The sequence below is a fragment of the Tenrec ecaudatus genome, chromosome 2, assembly GCF_050624435.1.
Source record: "Tenrec ecaudatus isolate mTenEca1 chromosome 2, mTenEca1.hap1, whole genome shotgun sequence".
NCBI lineage: Eukaryota > Metazoa > Chordata > Mammalia > Afrosoricida > Tenrecidae > Tenrec > Tenrec ecaudatus.
In genome coordinates this window covers 252528033-252548630 of record NC_134531.1, presented here as the reverse complement: position 1 = coordinate 252548630, position 20598 = coordinate 252528033, and the positions used below count along the sequence as shown (strand labels likewise).

General features: G+C 38.6%; 1 pseudogene; it reads left to right on the top strand.

The window, feature by feature from the left end:
- The first annotated feature begins 8661 nt into the window (after nt 1-8661).
- On the top strand, nt 8662-10139 carry LOC142441434 (olfactory receptor 5K1-like; annotated as a pseudogene).
- Nucleotides 10140-20598: the final 10459 nt, after the last annotated feature.

Here is a 20598-nt window from a genome sequence, read left to right as displayed (position 1 = left end):
CCATCCTCTTGTTTTTTAATTGGGGGCTCGCACAACTCCCACCACAATCCATACATACATCCACTGCGTCAAGCACATTTGTTCATTCGTTGCCATCCCCATTCTCAAAACCTTTGCCCTCCACTTGAGCCCTTCATATCATCTCCTCTTTCTCTTCCATCCTCCTTTGATTCTTCCTCCATCATTCAATTATTATGCACAGAAAATATTTTCTTCAGTTCAGGAACAAATTTCAAAATCTCTTTGGATATACATTTTGGTCTTTGTCTTCTGGGTTTTTTTAATGACTGCTTGAATTCCTCCTATCTGAAATTCTTTTATATTTCTCAACAGTTTTATTGGCATATAATTCATAAATCACACCACTGAATAGTTAACGTCTTCAAGAAGGGTTGTACAATGATCAATACACTCAGTTTTACAACTCCTTTTCAGTCTTGTACTCATCATTGTTAGCTCACCATTTCTCCCTACCATCCACTGCCATGCCATCAAGGAACCATTAATCTAGTGACAGTCTCTATAGATTTACCTATTCTGGGTTTCATATACAAAAAGTATGTATATGAAAAAACTAATGACAATAGCAAAGAAAAACAGAGAAAGGGCTCAATCAAAAAGAAAGCAGAATATATTAAAAATCAGAACATATTTAAATGGATAACAAGAGAGATCTGCCAGGAAATTAGGAAGTAGCTACTGGGACAACTCACTGAAGAGATCCATATCGGTGTCCATTCCAAAAAAAGACAACCCCATAGAATGCTCAACTATGGAACAATATTATTGATATCACAAAATTTTGCTTAAGATCATCCCACAATGGATTCAGCATTTCAATGCATACATTGAAAGGGAGCTGCCAGAGATTCAGGCCAGATTCAGCAGAGTGCATGGAACAAGGGATTTTATTGCTGCTTTGAGATAGATCTTGGTTGAAAACAGAAAACCATAAAGATGTTTTCTTGTGTTTTATTGTCTATGCCAAGGCATTTGAGTATGTGCATCATAACAAACTATAGGTAGCCTTGAAAAGAATGGGAATTCCAGAATGCTTCCTTGTGCTCATGTGGAACCTTTAGATGGAACAAAAGGCAATTGTGTGAACAGAACAAGGAAATACTGCATTGCTTTAAAATAAGGAAAGATGTGCATCAGGGTTGTATCCTCTCACCATACTTGTTCAACCTCTATGCTGAGCAAATAACCAGTGAACCTAGCTTATTTGAAGAAGAATGTGGATTAGGACTGGAGGAAGGCTTATTAACAACTGAAAGCCTGTAGTATACAGAGGAAGCAACCTTGCTTGCAAACAGTGAGGAGGACTTGAAGCACTTGCTAATGAAGATCAAGGATGGCAGCCTGCAGTATGGATTATGACTTAAAGTAAAGAAAACCAAAATCCCCACAACAGGACCAATAGGTGACATCATGCTGAAAAAGTTGGAAGCTGTCAAGGATTTTGCCTTGCTTGGATCCACAATCAATGCTCATGGAAACAGTATTCAAGACATTGAAAGATGAGCTATGTTGGGTAAATCTACTGAACAATAGCCATGAATAGTGTTGAAAAACAAGGATGTTGCTTTGAAAACTAAGGTGCACCTGATCCAAACCATGCTATTTCCTTGGCTTCATATGCATGAGTAAGTTGGACACTGAGTAAGGATGACTGAACTAGAATCAATGTATTTTAATTTTAGTATTGGAGGAAAATATTGAAAGGATCATGGATTGCTCAAAGGACAAACAAATCTGCTTTGCAAGAAGTACACCCAGAGTGCTCACTAGAGGCAAGCATGACAACACTTACAACCTTTAGACCTATTGTCAGGAGAGACCAGTCCCTGGACAAGGACATTTGCTGGGTAAAGTGGAGAGTCCAGGAAGATCCCCAATGAGATGGATTGACACAGTGGCTGCAACTATGTGCCTGGGTATGGGAATGATTATGGACATGTGACAGGACTGTGTGGTGTTCCTTTCTGTTGTGCACATGGTCGCTTTTGGTTGTAATCAACTCAATGGAACCTAACAACATAAGGGAGATCAAATGATTAGAAACTACATTTTACTCTAAGGGAATCTTCAGCAATCTAATTTCTAATGCAATCTGCATGATAGCAAGACTGTTTGCGCTCCTGGTGCCTAGTCAGAGGTAATTCATTAGGGGCTTACTCCATGTATGAATACTGCAAATGGACTTTGGGCTTCCACTGTCATCTATAGCCTCCTGCAAATGAGGTGTTTACAAAGCTCTGGTACCATTTCTTCTTTTAGATTTAGGGTATATTATTTACAATCCTTGGATCACAGAGCCTCATGTGTTTCTCCCATGTTAACTGTTCATTTCAATAGCTGCTTGTTTGTAAAACAAATCTTTAAGATCCCGGATATAATTTTTCTGAAAGACAGGCACCATATATTTTCTTCACTACATTTTGCTATTGCACCCATATCTGCATGTGATCACTGTGTGAAAGCAAACAAGATATGACATTCTTGATATCATAATGTAATATATCTGTCTGTAGTCATTTGTATGCAGGAAAGTTTCATATCATCCAGATAGTTCCTCTCTTGTTCCTGGTGTTCTTAGTGATCTAACTCATGTTCATGTGGATAACTTTGGACTAATTGCTCTTACCTGCAAGGACCCTCATCATCTCAAGCAAATGTACTTATTCCTTGATTATTTAGCCTTTTTTTCTCCCATAAGAGTACTTTTATAGATGCTTGACTTTCATCCTCTATAATACTCAAGATATCTATGTTTCTTTTTAAATCTTTTTTATACAGACAATATGATTCCCTTGTTGATCACATCACATTGTTTTGTTTTGTTTGTTTTGCTTCTAAAGAAAATACATAATGTTTTCTTCTGGTAGCAATATGTATGCATTGAAAGTGACTAGATGGCATATACAAGAGCATATATGAAGGTATACAGGGAAGGGAGTGTCAAAAACATCACTATAAAATCATGGAAAGAACTATTAAACAAAAATATCATACTGTGAAACGACAGTTTGTTGGCAGAGCCTCCATCAAGATCTGTACACATCTGCACATGGTGTTTCCCTCCCACTAATACAAAAACCCCTATTCACAATACATTAAATTGGCAGTCGTGGCATCCTCAAGGAATTCAGATTGTTCCATTTTAGATGTCCATGGAGCTCAGGGAATGACAACAAGTCTGCAGGGTCATGATCAGAGGAATGGATAAGGATTCCCAATGAAATTCTTCTAGTCAAATTCTCACTAATCTTGAAGAGATGAGCAGGTGCATGTTCATGATGGGGAAAAATACACCTTGACTCAATTTCCTTACCTCTTTCTCACCCACCACAAAGCCCTCGGTATATTATACATTAATATTATTATTATTTCCTTAATTGAAAAAAGAAATAAGAATGCTTCTCAGTTTCCCCAGTATTAAATATCTCTATTATTTCTATACTAGCCAATATTTAATAAGATTTATGCATTTTAAGTATAAATCAATAGTGTTAGCAAATCTACTAAGAGACCCCAATGATTTTCTCATTTCATTATGAAATGAGGGGAGGGGCTTCTTCATTTACTTTTGTCACCACAGAAAATACCAAAATATTTCCATTTTGAAGATAATTTTTTAAAAAGATTCCATCAACTGAGAAATACAGAGGACAAATTCCTGACTTATGCTTAGCCTTATTTGTTAACTAGTGACATACATAGAAAATTATCGCTCCCTTTTGAAGCTGTAAGAGTGAATATGAAGAATCTCCACCAGAGACTTCATTAAAAGTTTGATGTTACAAGATGGGGAATTGGGAGACTTCAGTAATTGTAAGTTCCTATCTGTAATTTACATGCAATGCTCAGTGGACATTATTAGGCAATCACTAGGGATTTCTTAGGAAAGGTAACAGTGCTGTCATCAAATGAGAACCGTGTTTACATAATTAATACTGATGAATCCCTTGGGTCAAAGTCAACCGTGATGGTTTCTTTTCTGTTTGGTCTTTCTCTGCACACCATGTGAAGTCCTGGTTGGCTCATTAGAGCCATCTGCCAGTGGTTATGACTGTTCTCTAAATTTATGATATTTTTCATTTTTATTCATCAGTATTTAGTCTTTCCTCTTGCTCCAATACCACCATCCATATTCCATCCCATACCTGTCTGCCATCCCCCAGAATTGGTCACTCTGACAACGGAGTGGTCTCACATTCCTTATCTGAATTCAAAGCCGATCACAGACACATCAGTAGAAAACCACACCAAGACCTTGTTAGTATCTCCAACCCCCTTCCACGTTCAAATCTCCCTGAATGAAATAAGAAAAAGTAGAGATTGGTCTGATCCAGGACAGCAATATCTTCCTTTGTTAAGGAGCAAATAGAGTATGGGAAGTGAGTGAGCTATAGGATGAAATCCCTGGTTTTTGAAGTCTGATTCTGTTGTCCACTAGCAATACATCCCTGGGGAGCGCATGAATTCTTCGTGCCTCTGTTCCTTCAATGTAAATGGAAGATGAGAATCGTTCCATGAATACAAAGACTGTATGTGGATATTTACTAGAATAATTATTGTAAAATATTTAATCTAACATGGAAGATTTGAGTAAATGAAATCTACACTACAATAATATAGACAAAAATAATCATCACTATCTTAGTATAGGGAGCTCTAGTGGTATAGTAAGTAGTCCAGGTGATGTACCATTTGATGTACCAGGTGATGTACCATTCGGCTGCAATCTGCATGTGGCAGTTCAAAACCACCAGCAGCTTCATGGGTAAAAGACTGGCCTTTCTACTCCTATAAACAGTTACAGTCTCAGGAACCCACAGGGAGTCTTCTAGAGAGTCAGCATTGGCTCTATGGCTGTGAGAGGTGGTACAGTTGGTTGGTGACATGTTGGGCTGATTCGTGAGAGTTCAAATCCACTTGAAAGATGATAGTTTCCACAGTCGTAGAGAGTTACTGTCTTGGAAACCCACAGAGACAGTTCTACTCTGCCCTATAGAGTTGCTGAGTCACAGTGAACTCATGAGTTTGGTTCTTTTTACATTTTAACTTAATATACTTAGTAATTTAATATTAAATCTACAATTAATATATTCAGCTGTTTATATATAGTTGAATAAATGATAAATATATTTCATATATACATTTTACTTAGTATATTTAATAATATCACTATACCAAACATTTTACCTTTAAATAATATTTTTTCATAATGACCTTAGTGAGTAGAATTGCTCATGTGATTTCAAAGACTCTAAATCTTTATAAAAGCAAACTGACATATCTTTCTCTCTCAGAGTGGCTGATTATTTCAACTTTGCAAAACTGATAATTTCACAACATTGTGTGCAAATTTTTACTGAAGGTTCAAGGAAACAGTATCGGCAGATACAGTTGTACATATGGAAACTCATTCCATTTCATTTAGGTTCTGAATGTTTAGGTATTGAATGTGGATTAGGAAATCTGTCCTGACTTTCTAAATTTTTCAAACATTAGTTTCACTTGGGTGGCATTTTGTCCATTTGCCCGATCCTTTCAGAAATCAGCCTTCGGTTTGAGCATTGGCTATAGGTGTACCTACTCTGTATGGACCTTGATAAATTGAATAACATTTCAATTTTAATGTGAAAAATTATGTAATATAACACATATTAAGGGAACATAAACAAAAATTGTATGCAACTTTACAAAGAATTACAGAATAAAATCCATGCACTATTCAAAAAGTATATGGAACTATTTATGAAAAAACTATTCATAAAGGACAGGGAACACTGAAATACTCCTTAAGCTTTGTGTATATGTTTTTCTATCACATTCCTAAAATGAATTATATGAAAACCGTGTGAATCAACACCTTAATTTTTGTACTTTTATAGTTTATTGACAACATAGTACTATTATAATGTGTATTATTAAAAGTACATTGATTACTCATCCATTGTATTTTGAAGCTTACTGTGGTAGTTATATAATTTGTTGTCAATTTGAGAGGATTAAGATTGAAGGAGTGGAATTTAGCCTATGAGGTGGTAGCTTGTTGACCTCATTTGGAGATCTTTATCTCATTAACAGGACATAAATAGCTCACTGGAGGCAGGACACATGCTCACTTCTTGGGAGACAATGCAGCTGACAAGATACATGGAACTAAACTAGTGTGCTGAGCATGAGGTTCCATGTGGAGACCTCTGTCAGCTCTGGGATGCTTATAATACCCCTGGATCCACAAGACTTCCCACCAACTGGCCTATGATCTTCCTGTATTTGGCATCATTGCATGTGTTTTGTGTGTCTGAAGATTGCTATCAGACATATGGACTAATATAGGACTTATAGACATCATCTGGTCTGGGCTGGGATATTTTATCAATATTCAATTGCTCTTGTATATAAACCCCTTTCTTATACAAATATGAGTGTCCACAAATTTTGTTTTTCTAGTTTGCCCAGACTAATACAATTCCTTTGATTACTTCATTGCTTGTAAAACTCATCCCTATTATTCCATATAGATACACTTCAACAATTTTTTATTTCTCAATTTATTTATGCATTCTACATTTAGTCCTTTTCATATATGGGGTTATTATAAATAATGTTGATATGAATACCCTTACACATGTTTTTGGTACACATAAACATTTATTTCTCCAGGGAATATACCAGAGAGTTAACTTGCATTCACTGTGCAATTTTGCTAGAATTCACACATTGTTTTCAGAGTGGTTGTATAAATCCATGTGCCCATCATCAGTATTTCAGAGTTTCTATTTTTGCAATCTCACAAATACTTAGTAACACAGCTGGAACACAGGAGGAGCATCATAAAGATAAGTAGGCATACACCCATGGGGCTTTAACTGGCTGGGGGCTTTTGGATTACCTCACTGGAGGCCAGCTTGGGCTTGACCTTGGCCCACCCACTGTCTCTGCCAGAGCCGGGACCATTTGGAGCTTGGTCTCAACACAGCCACAGTTCCCCCCACCTCCCCACCCCCTGCCTGCCTCAGGGAAGAGACAGGACCCTTGCATCTCCTCCTGAGGGATTGGGGTTCAGCTACATTGTTGCTTCTGTTTACATCTCTGCTCTCAGTCACCCCCACAGTTCTGGTGTGCTGCTCATGGGCTTTTTCTCGGCTCAGCTGCAGTTTTGCAGGTACTAAACCCTTGCTGCTCCATGGGTGGGGAGTGGGACACAGCTACACAGTTACTTTTGTTTCCCTCTCTTCCCTATGCCCCCCCACCACCACACACTGTCTAAAAGGTCTAGCTTTTAGTTTTTTTTCTCTTCTTTGTCTCTTTCCAGTTCTCTCAACCTCCACTGCTGACCTCCAGACCACTCTTCCTAGCCTAGGGCATTTCTGCCTGTACCACACCCAGTTAGGTGGGCTCCAGCCTGTGTAGCTAGCCCGAGGCTAGGAAAAGCCCTGTTTTCCTCCCAGGGGATACTCTGCCCAACTCTGTTCTTGACACAGTTTATAATTTAATGTATAGTTTTGAACATTTCCGAGTTCTTAATTTTCTTGGTAGGGGTTTTTTATGTGCAGACACAGTAATTTCACATTGCTGGTATCCTTTAGCTTATAAGTGCCATGGAATGTGTTTAGTGGAGCAATTTAGTGCTTTGTTTTCCTCTCTTGGAATCTCAGCCTCCATCTGTAAGGTTTATTGGGGTGCGGAACAGAACTAAAGATCCAATTGGCAAAGTTTTAGAAGCAGGCTTTTTTGAGAAGCTTGCAGGCGGGTTCAGTAACTCAGGGTATTGAGCTATTGAAACCGCGCCTTGGGGAATTCAGACCGCATTTTTATACTCCTTGCTGGAAGGCACAGCTGGGCAGGATCAAAGCTGGGAAGGATCTGCGCACACAGGGGCTTCCACAGGGAAGAGGCTGTTAATCTTATCTATACATCCAGGACAGGTAGAGTGGAGTGTGCTTATCTTCAGAAAACATTCTGGCTCCTGGACTAACTGGCTCCAGGGATTTGGGGTTAAGCAGGGGGGGGAGGAGGTTGGTTAGAGGGAGGTCAATGAGAGGTGAATTCTAAGAGCCTGGCTGAAGGGACTAGATTCAAAATGGAGTCCTTTTTCCCAAGACCAGGCACCATCCACATCATTGTCCCTCCTAATCCTGCAAGTCACATGAAGTCTTGTATGTCCTTCTTTCCACTTTCAACGCACTTTGTTTTTAAGTGTATATTCAGATACAGTAAATTGTTAGGCATCTACAAATGAAATTAGTTATTTAAACAGTACTGAACAACATATATGCAATCATTGAAATAGTTTTAGAATACACATTTTAAGACTTTTATATCATAAATCAGCTTTACCTAGCTTGCACAGATGAGATTTGCTATTTAGAATATTATTCTCCAGATGTTAAAAGTCATCTTTGTGTATCCAATCATGTTTTCTTCAAAATATGATGTGAAGAAACGTAAATAGGTAATAGAATTAGGAGAGTGATTCTTCCCAGAATTAGACATGCACAAAGTCCAAGGGACAGAGGGATGAACTATAGAGAACATTTCTTTCCCTCCTGGATTAGAACAAAATCAACAGGTGAATTGAGCCTATTATAAATTACCATGAATTTCACAGGAAAAAATATTTTTTTCTTAACAGTGAAGTTAGGAATGGCTGATAAAAACCATACAACGAAAACCGAGTTTATCCTCACCGGACTTATGGATCACCCAAAACTGAAGACACTAATGTTTGTGGTGTTCTTTGTCATCTATATCTGTCCCGTCCAGCGGGACTTCAACACCGTGGGTACCTGAAAGAGGAACAGGGAATGAAGATGGGCAAGGGCACGGAGAGATGGAGGCAAGACAGGAATCTGATCAAGCCTCATTTATTGAGTTGAGAGCAGAGGTTTAAATAGCCAGTGAAGGGCGGGAACCATTATGTCACATGTAAAATAAGGTACAGCTGAGATAGCCAATAGTTGTGCATCTCCAAATAAGGAAGGAATGGCGGGAAACTGATCAAACAGGTAAGTATGCTAATGAAGCATTCCTTACGCCTGGGGGGAGATGCCACCAGTCATATATTGACCAATGAACATAGCAGCTGCTAGTGAAAGAGCACCAATCCTAGCAAGGGTCAAGGCAGGCACACTCTGGCAGGAATTGAGACAAAGGGCAGTAAAATCACAGGGCAGTTTGTATGGCAGGAAACTGAGAGTAAATTCATAAAGGCAATACATGGCTTAAATCCAGGGTAGGGGGATATGCAGTTCCCTACATATATGGTCAACATGGTGGGCAATCTTGGATTGGTGGTATTGATATCCAAGGAGCACGGTCTGCACATACCCATGTACATCTTTCTAGGAAACCTGGCTCTTGTGGATTCTTGCTATGCTTGTGCCATTATGCCCAACATGTTAAAAATACTTTTTTTCTGAGGACAGAATTATTTCAATTTATGAATGTATGGCACATTCTATTTTGTTTGCACTGTGGAAACTGCAGACTGCTTTCTCCTGAAAGCAATGGCCTATGACCACTACGTGGTCATATGCAGTCCACTGCAGTACCACACCATGATGTCAAAGCAACTCTACATTCAGTTGACCACAGGGGCCTTCATAGCTGGAAATCTGCACTCCCTGATTCATGAGGGGCTTTTACTTAGGCTAGCTTTCTATGGAGCTAATGAAATCAACCACTTTTATTGTGATATTCTTCCTTTACACAGACTCTCCAGTGTTGACCCATATATCAATGAACTAGTAGTATTTATTTTTTCAGGATCAATTCAAGTCTTTACTATAGGCAGTGTCTTAATATCTTATGTCTTAATCCTTTTCACTATTTTTAAAATGAAATCCTAAGAGGAAAGAGTCAAAGCTTTCTCTACCTGTGCATCCCATTTACTGTCCGTCTCATTATACTATGGCTCTATTTTCTTCATGTACATTCGACCAAACTTGCTGGAAGAAGGAGACCAAGATATACCAGCTGCTATCTTGTTTACAATTGTAGTTCCCTTACTAAATCCTTTCATCTATAGCCTGAGAAATAAGGAAGTAATAAGTGTTCTGAAAAAAATTCTGAAGATGAAATCCCAGGAAAGTCTAAAACAAATGACAGCTACAGTGGCTTAATCATTTGAATGCAGCAAAAGTCAAAACAACAACAACAAAATATTTCTTATGAATCATCCAGCGGAAAGGTACACATGGCATATGAAATATTAAAATATATCAGACCGCAACCAAAGCACCAATACATTCAAGGTAAAGAGTCATAAGTGCTAAAACTTCATTCAAAATAACAAAAATTAAAACAAAACATTCCATTAAAAAAACCTTTTAAGAATGAATTCAAAAACCACTTTCGAATATTGCCAATTTCATGGACTGTGTCAGCACCAGAGATTATCAACACCAAAGAGCAACACAGAAACTAATGATTACTAATATATAGGAGACTTGTGGTGAACAATGACAACCAATCCCTATCACACCTTGGAGAGTGACCATTACATTTAAAAGGGTTTGTGTTCATATGAGCCTTACCCCAAATAAAATCTCTTACCATAGAAGTGACAAAATTGTGCCAAGTTAACTGTGAGGAGGCAGTACAAACTGATGAATAAGGCCCCAAACAAGCAATGTACAAATGGCAAAGAAGCACATGATAAGATGCTCAACATCATATGTTACTGAGGAATTGCACATTGAAACAACTATAAAATACTACTACACATCTGAAATCGAAAACACTGAGGAAGAATCTTGGGAAGGATGAGGAGTAGAGGAAATGCTCACTCATGGCTGGTGATGCATCCTGAGGACACAGGGCATGTACTTACAAAACTAAGCATGTCTGAGTTGCTGTAGAGTTGATTTTGACTCATGGTGACTCCGTGTACTCACAGAGGAAAACTGCTTCAAAGAGCTTTCTTAGCTGTAATCCTCGTGGAAGCAGATTGTCAGGCCTTCTCTTCCACAGAATTCCTGGATGGTTATGAACAGATCATATTTAGTTTAAAGATTCTTATCATACGATCCAGCAATCGTGACCTTAGGTATTTATCCAAATGAGATGAATGGTGTATGTCCACACAGAAAAATCTACTTGAATGTTTATAGCAGCTCTCTTCATAATTGCCTCATCGATAAACAAAGTGTCATAGGACTATGAAATGGAATATTATTTTGCAATGAAACAAAAGAGTCATAAAGGTAAACACACAAGCACACAGAGGAACATTAAATGCATATTGCTAAGTGAAAGAAACTCATCTTAAAATACTACTTATTGTATAATTCCAACTAGATTTCTTTTCAGAAAAGGCAAAAATATAGACAGTGAAAAGATCAGTGTTTTCCAGGGCTTTCGGGGAAAAGGAAAATGGATCAATATGTAGATAACAGAGTATTTTTAGGGCAGTGAAACTATTCTGTATGATACTTTAGTGGTAGGTATATAGCATGCATCTGTATAAACATGTACAGACAGACTTGTATAACACAAAGAATTAGTTCTAATCGGCAATAAAGACTTTAGTTGATGATATTGTATCTATATGGCTTCATCAATATTGACAACTGTATCACACAATACAAGATATTGGTAAATGTGAAATGAGGAAGCAAAGTGAACTTTTATAGGGATTCTTTTCACTTCCTGCTCAATTATTCTATTAGCCTACAAGTGCTTTAAAAAATAAAGCCTATTACATTTTTGTTAGACTTCACCAGTAAAATCATCTGGTCTTGATATTTAATATTCAGAGGTTATTAATTATCCTTTTCTTTAGTGCAAATTAGCCTATTTAGGTTATTGATCCTTGTATGAATTTTGGTTAATTATGCCTTTCATGGAATTGGTCTCCTTCCTTTCAATTGTCAAAATTGTGAACATAGAGTTATTAGTATTTTGTTTTCAATTTATACAGTATCAATTTATTCATTTTTAAAAGCTAGCTTATGATATCAAGATTTCCTCTAATAATTTACTCTCAATTTTATTGATTCATTTGCAAGGATATATAGATGAATCCAATATGGTTGTTGGAAATTTCAAAATTCCTCATCAGTGATAGACAAATCCAATAAGCAGATATCAGTTTAATATGTATCAATTTGATAGCTGCACTGGACAGCACCACTGCCAGTCATTTGGTTCTAATTGACATTTATAGAAGACTTCAGCCAACAGCAGCAGTATACACATTCTTCTCAGACTCACGTACAATATTCAACAACATAAACCATAAAACACAATTTATTACATTTAAAGAGTAGAAATGATGCAAAGTATGCTCTTAGTAACTAGTGGTATTAAACCAGAAATTTCAACAGAAAATCTCATATAATAGTAATTGAACAGTAGAAAACACATTTCTAAATAGCCGATGCATCAAAGAAGACAAAAGAGAATTAAAAATATTTTGAACTAAATGAAAAGGATAATACAGCTTCTTAAATTTTGTGGGTGCACAGAAAGTGAGTAAAGAGAAATTTATAGCACTGAAAGCATATATTAGAAAAGAAGATGTAAAAATTGATTCTTTAAATGTTCACCTTGGAAAACTAGAAATGGAAGACAAATTAATTCTAAGTAATCGTTGATAACCAATCAAGTTTATAGCTTGGAAGAGGAGCATAAGCGTTAAGCTGAAAAGATTATAGTCAGATGAGACTTAAATTAGTTAAATCACTTACAACTGTATGTGCTAAAACTATGCCAAGTGAATTTTGAAGAATCAGTTCTAATAGCATTTAGGGTACATTACTTTTCTTATGCGAGAGCCAGTGAAGAAATGAAGGTATCTTCCGGATGATTGCTGAAGACAAAATGGGTGCATAAGCAAATCTGGTGAAGAAAGATGATGGTGCCCGGCTATCAAAAGATATAGCATCTGGCATCAGACAAATTATCAAGATCTCATGAGGGTGGTGTTGGGAGGGAAGGTAAAATTGAGGACCTGATACCAAAGGCTGAAGTAGAAAGAAAATGTTCTGAGAATGATGACAACAAATGTACAAATGTGCTTGACACAATGGGTGGATGTATGGGTTGTGAGTTGTACAAGCCCATGATAAAATGATTTTTTTTTAAAGAAGAAGAAACGAAGGAGTCAAAAGTAAATATTAATTTGCCAATTTAGCATTATAATTAAATTGAATAATTAAATACAGACCATCAACTTTCAAGAGAAGTTACTTGATATGCCCTTTGTTGTAGTTATATACCAATCAGTCAGTTCAAACCCATAGCGACCTTGCCCACAGCAAAAGGAAACACAGCTTAGTCCTTTCTTATCCACACAAAGGGGACACTACCTGAAATGTATTATTATAGATAGGCATGAAATCATGAAGTAACATACGCTTGTTGAACTGTGTATGGGGTTATATAAAATAATTTTATTTTATTTTCACCATTGCAAAACTTGAAGTTGCAGAATGTAGGTAATTATATTAAATTATATATTTTAAATATTATAAATTAAATAAATTATCAAAAATTGGCTGATATGCTAAATGAACAACTTGTCCAGTTATTAATTCCACATATGTTTGCTGAGAGCTTGCTACATGAAGACACTGCTCTAGGTGCTAATGTGCATCCATGAACAAAGCACCATTATTTCCATCTGCTTCAATTATCAACCATTAGCATCATTTAATTATTTCTGGGTCGAGGGGAATTCATATAAAGTAACAGAAAAATTCCCATCCCACCTCCCATTCCTTCTCTTAACACTCTGAAGTGGTACAGTCACATCTAATTTCCTAAAAATCACTGGCAGTTATGCTCCAGGCAAGGCAGTCACCTGGAGGAAGACTTTACATAGAAAATCAACACAGTACAGCACGTATGTAGTCGCTGCATGGTTTAAATGATTAATGGGCTAGACTGATAATCTAGCCTGGTCACCTAGTACTAACAAATCAGGCACGTGACTGTGATAGTTAAATTTTCTGTCAAGTGGCCTGCCCTGGGATTCTCAGTAGTGCAACAGTAACACCTCTCCCATAAGGTGCAAGTCCTAGCCCGACAATGCCTCCTTGGGGTGTGGCCTATTTCATATTTAAAATAGACTGTGGAGAACTAGATTTCTCTCTTCATCCTCATTATATCCTGGATCAAGAATCTGGTTCCTTGGGTCAGAGGTAAGCATCCCATGCAAGCACTGCTCTAGGGGCTAAGGTGCAAGAGTGAACAAAACCAGCCTTGGATCCACTTGACTCTGTCTACACCAGCCTGTTGTCTTCCCACTTCCTGCTTTGTCCTCCAACTTCCTGGTTCGCAAGTGACAGTATTTGTGTGAATCAGAAAGGGCCTCAAGTTCACATCTGCCCACAATCTTTGCTGATCTTGGGCTTCCATTGTGTGACTATGTGGACCACTTACTTGGTATGAATTGCTCTTTGGTATAAATTGCTTTAACATATATATTTGATATTTATATTAATTAATATTCATTTATTTTATTAAATACTTTTATTGGGGGCTCTTACATCTCTTATCACAATCAACAGTTTCATCCAGTGTGTCAAGAACGTTGGTACATATGCTGCCATCATCATTTTCAAAGCATTCATTTCCCACTTGAGCCCTTGGTATCAGCTCCCATTTCCTAGAAAACTATTAATCCAGTTGTTGTCTTGATAGGCTTACCTACCTTGGATTTTATATATGAAGAAACCAAGAATATTATACCAGAAAAAACTAACAAAAAAAATAACAGAATAAAACATGAAAACTTCAAATGAGCAGGCTATATTAAAAACTGGAAAAAGCTGAAAATAATCAAAAGGGAGATCAAATTTTGATAAGATCCGTAAGACCCCCCACTCCGCACAAAAAAAAAGTAAAGCAAGGAGAGCATTAAAATAATAAATATATGATAGTCCCTCCTTAGGGAACCATTACTCCTGAAAAAACAAAAAAGGGAGAAGAATTTTAAAATGTTACATTTTAACCTAACTGCATCTGTACTAATTCAGTTTACAATGCATTCTGTGATTAACCTAATATTCACATGCCTGGTGTATGGCCAGAGGGGATTCACCAGCAGTTTAATCTACATGGCATCCTTGAAGATGGATTTGGGACTTTCATTGTCTTCCATATTAAAGACTTTCCTTAAAACAATCAGCCATCTAAGTGAGATGACTGCTGAGTTCACACAGAAGAAACATATCAGTTTGCATGGTCAAAGGACTGAAAACCTTAAAATTCAAGACTGGAGGAGGGAAGAGAACTTAAAGTCTGAGCACTTGTTTTCAGGAGGCCCTGGGTGATGGGGAAAGTCCCACATCTCTTGGTGATACACTCAGGTACCTTAGCCTCCATTGAATTCCGCTAGCCATTGACCAGAGATGGGAACAGCCATGCTATCAGACTGAGTGCATTACAAATGGAACTAATAATGATGCAGTTAGGTGAAAATTTAATACCTTATTTGTCCGCCCTTTTGACTCATTCTAAATTTGCTCCAGTTTTTGCTATTTTCTACTTTCGTTTCACTTCGGATTTTGTTTTGATTTTTTCAAGATCATTTCATTGTGGGCTCTTAACAGCTCTTAAAACAATCCATACATTGATTGTATCAAGCATATTTGTACATGTATTGCCATCATTACATTCTTCCTTTTTTTGAACATTTAAAATAACTTTTATTTAGCAAGCAACAATATACAACAAAACAACCACAAACCACTGACAAAGAACAAAACAAAACACAAGAAAGAAAAGCTTGTAATCAGTTCAAGGATCATTTATTGACCTTCAGATGTTTTCCAGTCCAGGCTGTTGGGGGACCTCACCCTAGCCCCAAAGTCCACATTCACGTCCCTTGGGGACCTTGCTGTTCCGTTCCCTTGCTGTTCAGCTGCACTCCCTCAGTGCTTTGCCTCGGTGTGGTGGGATCAGGTCGGACGCAATTCCCTTAATGTGTCTCTGGTGCTGACCCCACAGGGCCATGGGTCAGTGAGAAGAGTCATGTCCAATAGTGGGGCTGGTCATGTGGTTCACTCTGTGGACTGGCGGCTCATTGTCCTCAAAGCCTGGTGGGCCAGGAAGTGCTCCATTCTCTTCCTCCCCCTTCATCTGATCCCATGTGCTCCAATCAGATATGTCCCTCTCCCAGGGTGGCAGATTCAATGGCGTCCTTCTAAATAAATTCTTCTGGAGGGAGGGGCAGGCATCCACTTAGTATTTGGAACCGGGTCCAGCCCCCTAGACCTCTCCATTGGTTCCCGACTCCACGCAGGAATGTTGCATTCACACCTTGGGGCACTGGGTTGAAGTCTGGTCCCTCTTACCTTGTGGAGATATAAACAATACCCTCCCCTCAGTGGGCTCATGTTGTACTTGTCCTTTTGTGCCTGATTTATTTCGCTTAGCATGATATCCTCTAGTTGTTCCCATGGCACTATGTGCTTCATACTTTCTCCACTGTTTTTTAGCGATGTGTAGTACTCCATTGTATGTATATATCACAGTTTTTTTAATCCAATCGTCAGTAGATGGAAATTTAGGTTGCTTCAAACTCCTTGCAATTGGGAACTGTGCTACAATGAACATTGGAGCACTGATGTCTGGCCTTGGTTTGTTTCTTGTCTCTTCTGGGTATAGCCTAGTAGGGGGATTGCTGGGTCATATGGTAACTCGATTTCCATCTGTATTAGATATCACCAGATCGATTTCGATGGTGGTTGTATATACTTACAAGTCCACCAGCAGTGATTGAGAGAGCCTGTCTCCCCACAGCCCATCTAACACTTGTTGCTTTCTGATTTTTTTAATTGGGCTATCTTTGAAGATGTTAGGTGGTACTTCGCTGTTGTTTTAATTTACATTTCTCTTATGGCTAAAGATCGGGAACATTTTTTTCATATGTTTGTTGGTCATTCGTATTTCTGCCCCTGTGGAACTTTTTCTCAAGTGGTCAATTAGTTTTATTTCTTTTTGGAAGCTAGCAGAGTATTGTAGATTTTAGTAATAAGGCTTTTATCTGATGTGTCATCGCTAAAGATGTTTTCCTAGACCGTGGACTCTCGGTGAATTCCTTCGATGTACACAGGTGTGTTATCTTCAGTATATCCCATTTTTCAATCTGTTCCTCCTCAGTGTTTGTGTCCTTCCCTATTTCTGATAGCCTATTTATTCCCTGTGCCAAAGTTCTCAAGTTGGTCCCAATTCCCTCATTCATGGCCCTAATCGTTTGGGTTTTCACTTCAAAGTCTGTGATCCACCTTGAGTTTATTCTTGTGCATAGATTGAGATAAGGATCTTGCTTACTTTTCCTGCAGGTAGATATCCAATTTTCCTGCACCACTTGTTAGAGGGCTTATCATTTGTTATTTTGGGGGTCCTTATCCAAGATTGTCTGTATGCTGATGATTTTATTTCTGGGTTTTCATTTCTTTTCCATTGGTCTGAGTATCTGTCATTGTACCAATACCATGTGGTTTTGACAATGGTGGCTGTAGAGTATGTGCTAAAGTCAGGTAAAGCAAGCCCTCCCACTGTGTCCTTCTTCAGTTCTCTGCTAACTCTAGGCTTCTTCCCTCTCCATATAAAGTTGGTCAACAGTTTTTCCATTTCTTTGAAGAATGATGAGGGTAATAGTATCGGGATTTAATTAAACTTATAAAGTGCCTTTGGCAGAACTGACATCTTGAATACAATGAGTCTTCCAATCCATGAACATGGGGATATTCATCCATTTGTTCAGGTCGCTCTTGGTTTCTTGTAATAGTGTTCTGTAGTTTTCCCTGTATAGATCTTTAGTTTTTTTAGTCAGGTATATCCCTAGATATTTCAATTTGTATTTGACTATTGTGAAGCATACCACCTTTTTGATCTCCTCTTCTGTGGTCTTATCTGATGTATATAACAGTACAATGGACTTTCCTTTGTGGATCTTGTATCCGGCCACTCTGCCAAAGTCCTTATTTCTTGAATTACTCCCATGGTGGAACTTTTAGGATTTTCCATATATAAAATCATATCATCTGCAAATAATGATAATTTTACCTCTTCCTTCCCCAGACGAACACTTTTGATGTCACGTCTTTGGCTTATGCTATTAGCTAAAACCTCCATCATGATATTCTATGAGAGTGGATACAAGGGGCATCCTTGTCTGGTCTCTTTTTTCAGTGGGATTGTGTTACTCTTTTCTCCATTAACTACCAAGTTGGCTGTTGGTTTTTCATATATAGCTTGTATTGTCTTAAGGTACTTTCCTTCCATTCCTATCTTCTCAAGTGTCTTAAACAGGAATTGGTGTTGGATGTTGTCGAATGCTTTTCTGTGTCTATTGATATTGTCATGTGATTCTTATACTTTTTCATGTCAATGTGACGAATAATACTAATGGTCTTTGGTATGATGAACCATCCCTGCATCCCTGGTATGATTCCCACTTAGTCATGGTGAATTATTTGTTTTATAAACTGTTGTTGTTCTGTTGGCTAGTATTTTGGTTTTTTTTCTTTTCTTTTTTTACATTTTATTAGGGACTCATACAACTCTTATCTCAATCCACACATACACATACATCAATTGTATAAAGCACATCCATACATTCTTCGCCCTAATCACTCTCAAAGCATTTGCTCTCCATTTAAGCCCTCTACATCAGGTCCTCTTTTTTCCCCTATCTTCCCACACACCCCTCCCTCATGAGCCCTTGATAATCCACAGATTGTTATTTTGTCATATCTGGCCCTATCCGGAGTCTCCCTTCCTCCCCTTCTCTGCCGTCCATCTCCCAGGGAGGAGGTCACATGTGGATCCTTATAATAAGTTCCCCCTTTCCAACCCGCTCATCCCCCACCTCCCAGCCTTTTCCCTCACACCCCTGGTCCTGAAGGTATTGTCCATCCTGGATTCCCTAGGTCTCCAGCTCCCATATGCACCAGTGTACAATCTCTGCCCTAACCAGTCCTGCAAGATAGAATTCCGATAATGGTAGTTGGGGGGAGGAAGCATCCAGGTCTTTTTTTTTTTTATGTTTTATTAGGGGCTCATACAACTCTTATCACAGTCCATACATATACATACATCAATTGTATAAAGCACATCTGTACATTCTTTGCCCTAATCATTTTCTTTTCTTTCTTTTCCCTTTTATTTTTTTACATTTTATTAGGGACTCATACAACTCTTATCACAATCCATACATATACATACATCAATTGTATAAAGCACATCCATATATTCCCCGCCCCAATCATTCTCAAAGCATTTGCTCTCCACTTAAGCCCTTTGCATCAGGTCCTCTTTTTTTTTCCCCTCCCTCCCCGCTCCCCCCCCTCATGTGCCCTTTGTAATTTATACATCGTTATTTTGTCATATCTTGCTCTATCCGGAGTTTCCCTTCCCCCCCTTCTCTGTCGTCCCTCTCCCAGGGAGGAGGTCACAAGTGAATCCCTGTAATCAGTTCCCCCTTTCCAACACACTCATCCTACGCTCTCCCAGCATCGCCCCTCACACCCTTGGTCCTGAAGGTATCGTCCACCCTGGGTTCCCTGTGCCTCCAGCCCTCATATGTACCAGTGTACAACCTCTGCCCTATCCAGCCCTGCAAGGTAAAATTCGGGTCATGGTAGTTGGGGGGAGGAAGCATCCAGGATCTGGGGGAAAGCTGTGCTCTTCGTCAGTACTACCTTGCACCCTGACTGACCCATCTCCTCTCCTAAGCCCCTCTATGAGGGGATCTCCAGTGGCCGACTCTTGGGCCTTGGGTCTCCACTCTGCACTTCCCCCTTCATTCAATGTGGTATATATATATATATATATATATATATATATATATATATATATATATATATATATATACACTTACACACACACACATATTCTTTTTTTTTTTTTGCATGATGCCTTATACCTGATCCCTTTGACACCTCGTGATCGCACTGGCTGGTGTGCTTCTTCCATGTGGACTTTTTTGCTTCTGAGCTAGATGGCCGCTTGTTTATCTTCAAGCCTTTAAGACCCCAGACACTATCTCTTTTGATACCCGGGCACCATCCGCTTTTTCGCCACATTTGCTTATGCACCCATTTGTCTTCAGCGATCCTATCATGGAGGTGTGCAGCCAATCATATGATGATTTTTTGTTCTTTGATGCCTGATAACTGATCCCTTTGGGATCACTCGCTCACTCAGGCTGGTGTGTTCTTCCATGTGGGCTTTGTTGCTTCTGAGCTAGATGGCCGCTTGTTTATCTTCAAGTCTTTAAGACCCCAGTCACTATCTCTTTTGATAGCCGGGCACCATCAGCTTTCTTCACCACATTTACTTGTTCACCCACTTTGGTTTCAGCAGTTGTGTCGGGAGAGTGAGCATCATAGAGTACTAATTTAATAAACGAAAGTATTCATGCATTGAGGGAGTGCTTGAGTAGAGGCCCAAGGTCCTTCCGCCACCTTAATATTAAACCTATAAATGTAGATAATTAGATCTATTTCCCCATCCTCATATATACGTTTGCATGTACACGTCTTTGTCTAGACCTCCATAAATGTCCCTTGACTCCCAGCTCCTTCCTCCCTCTCCCTTGACTTTCCTCCTGCCCTACCACCATGC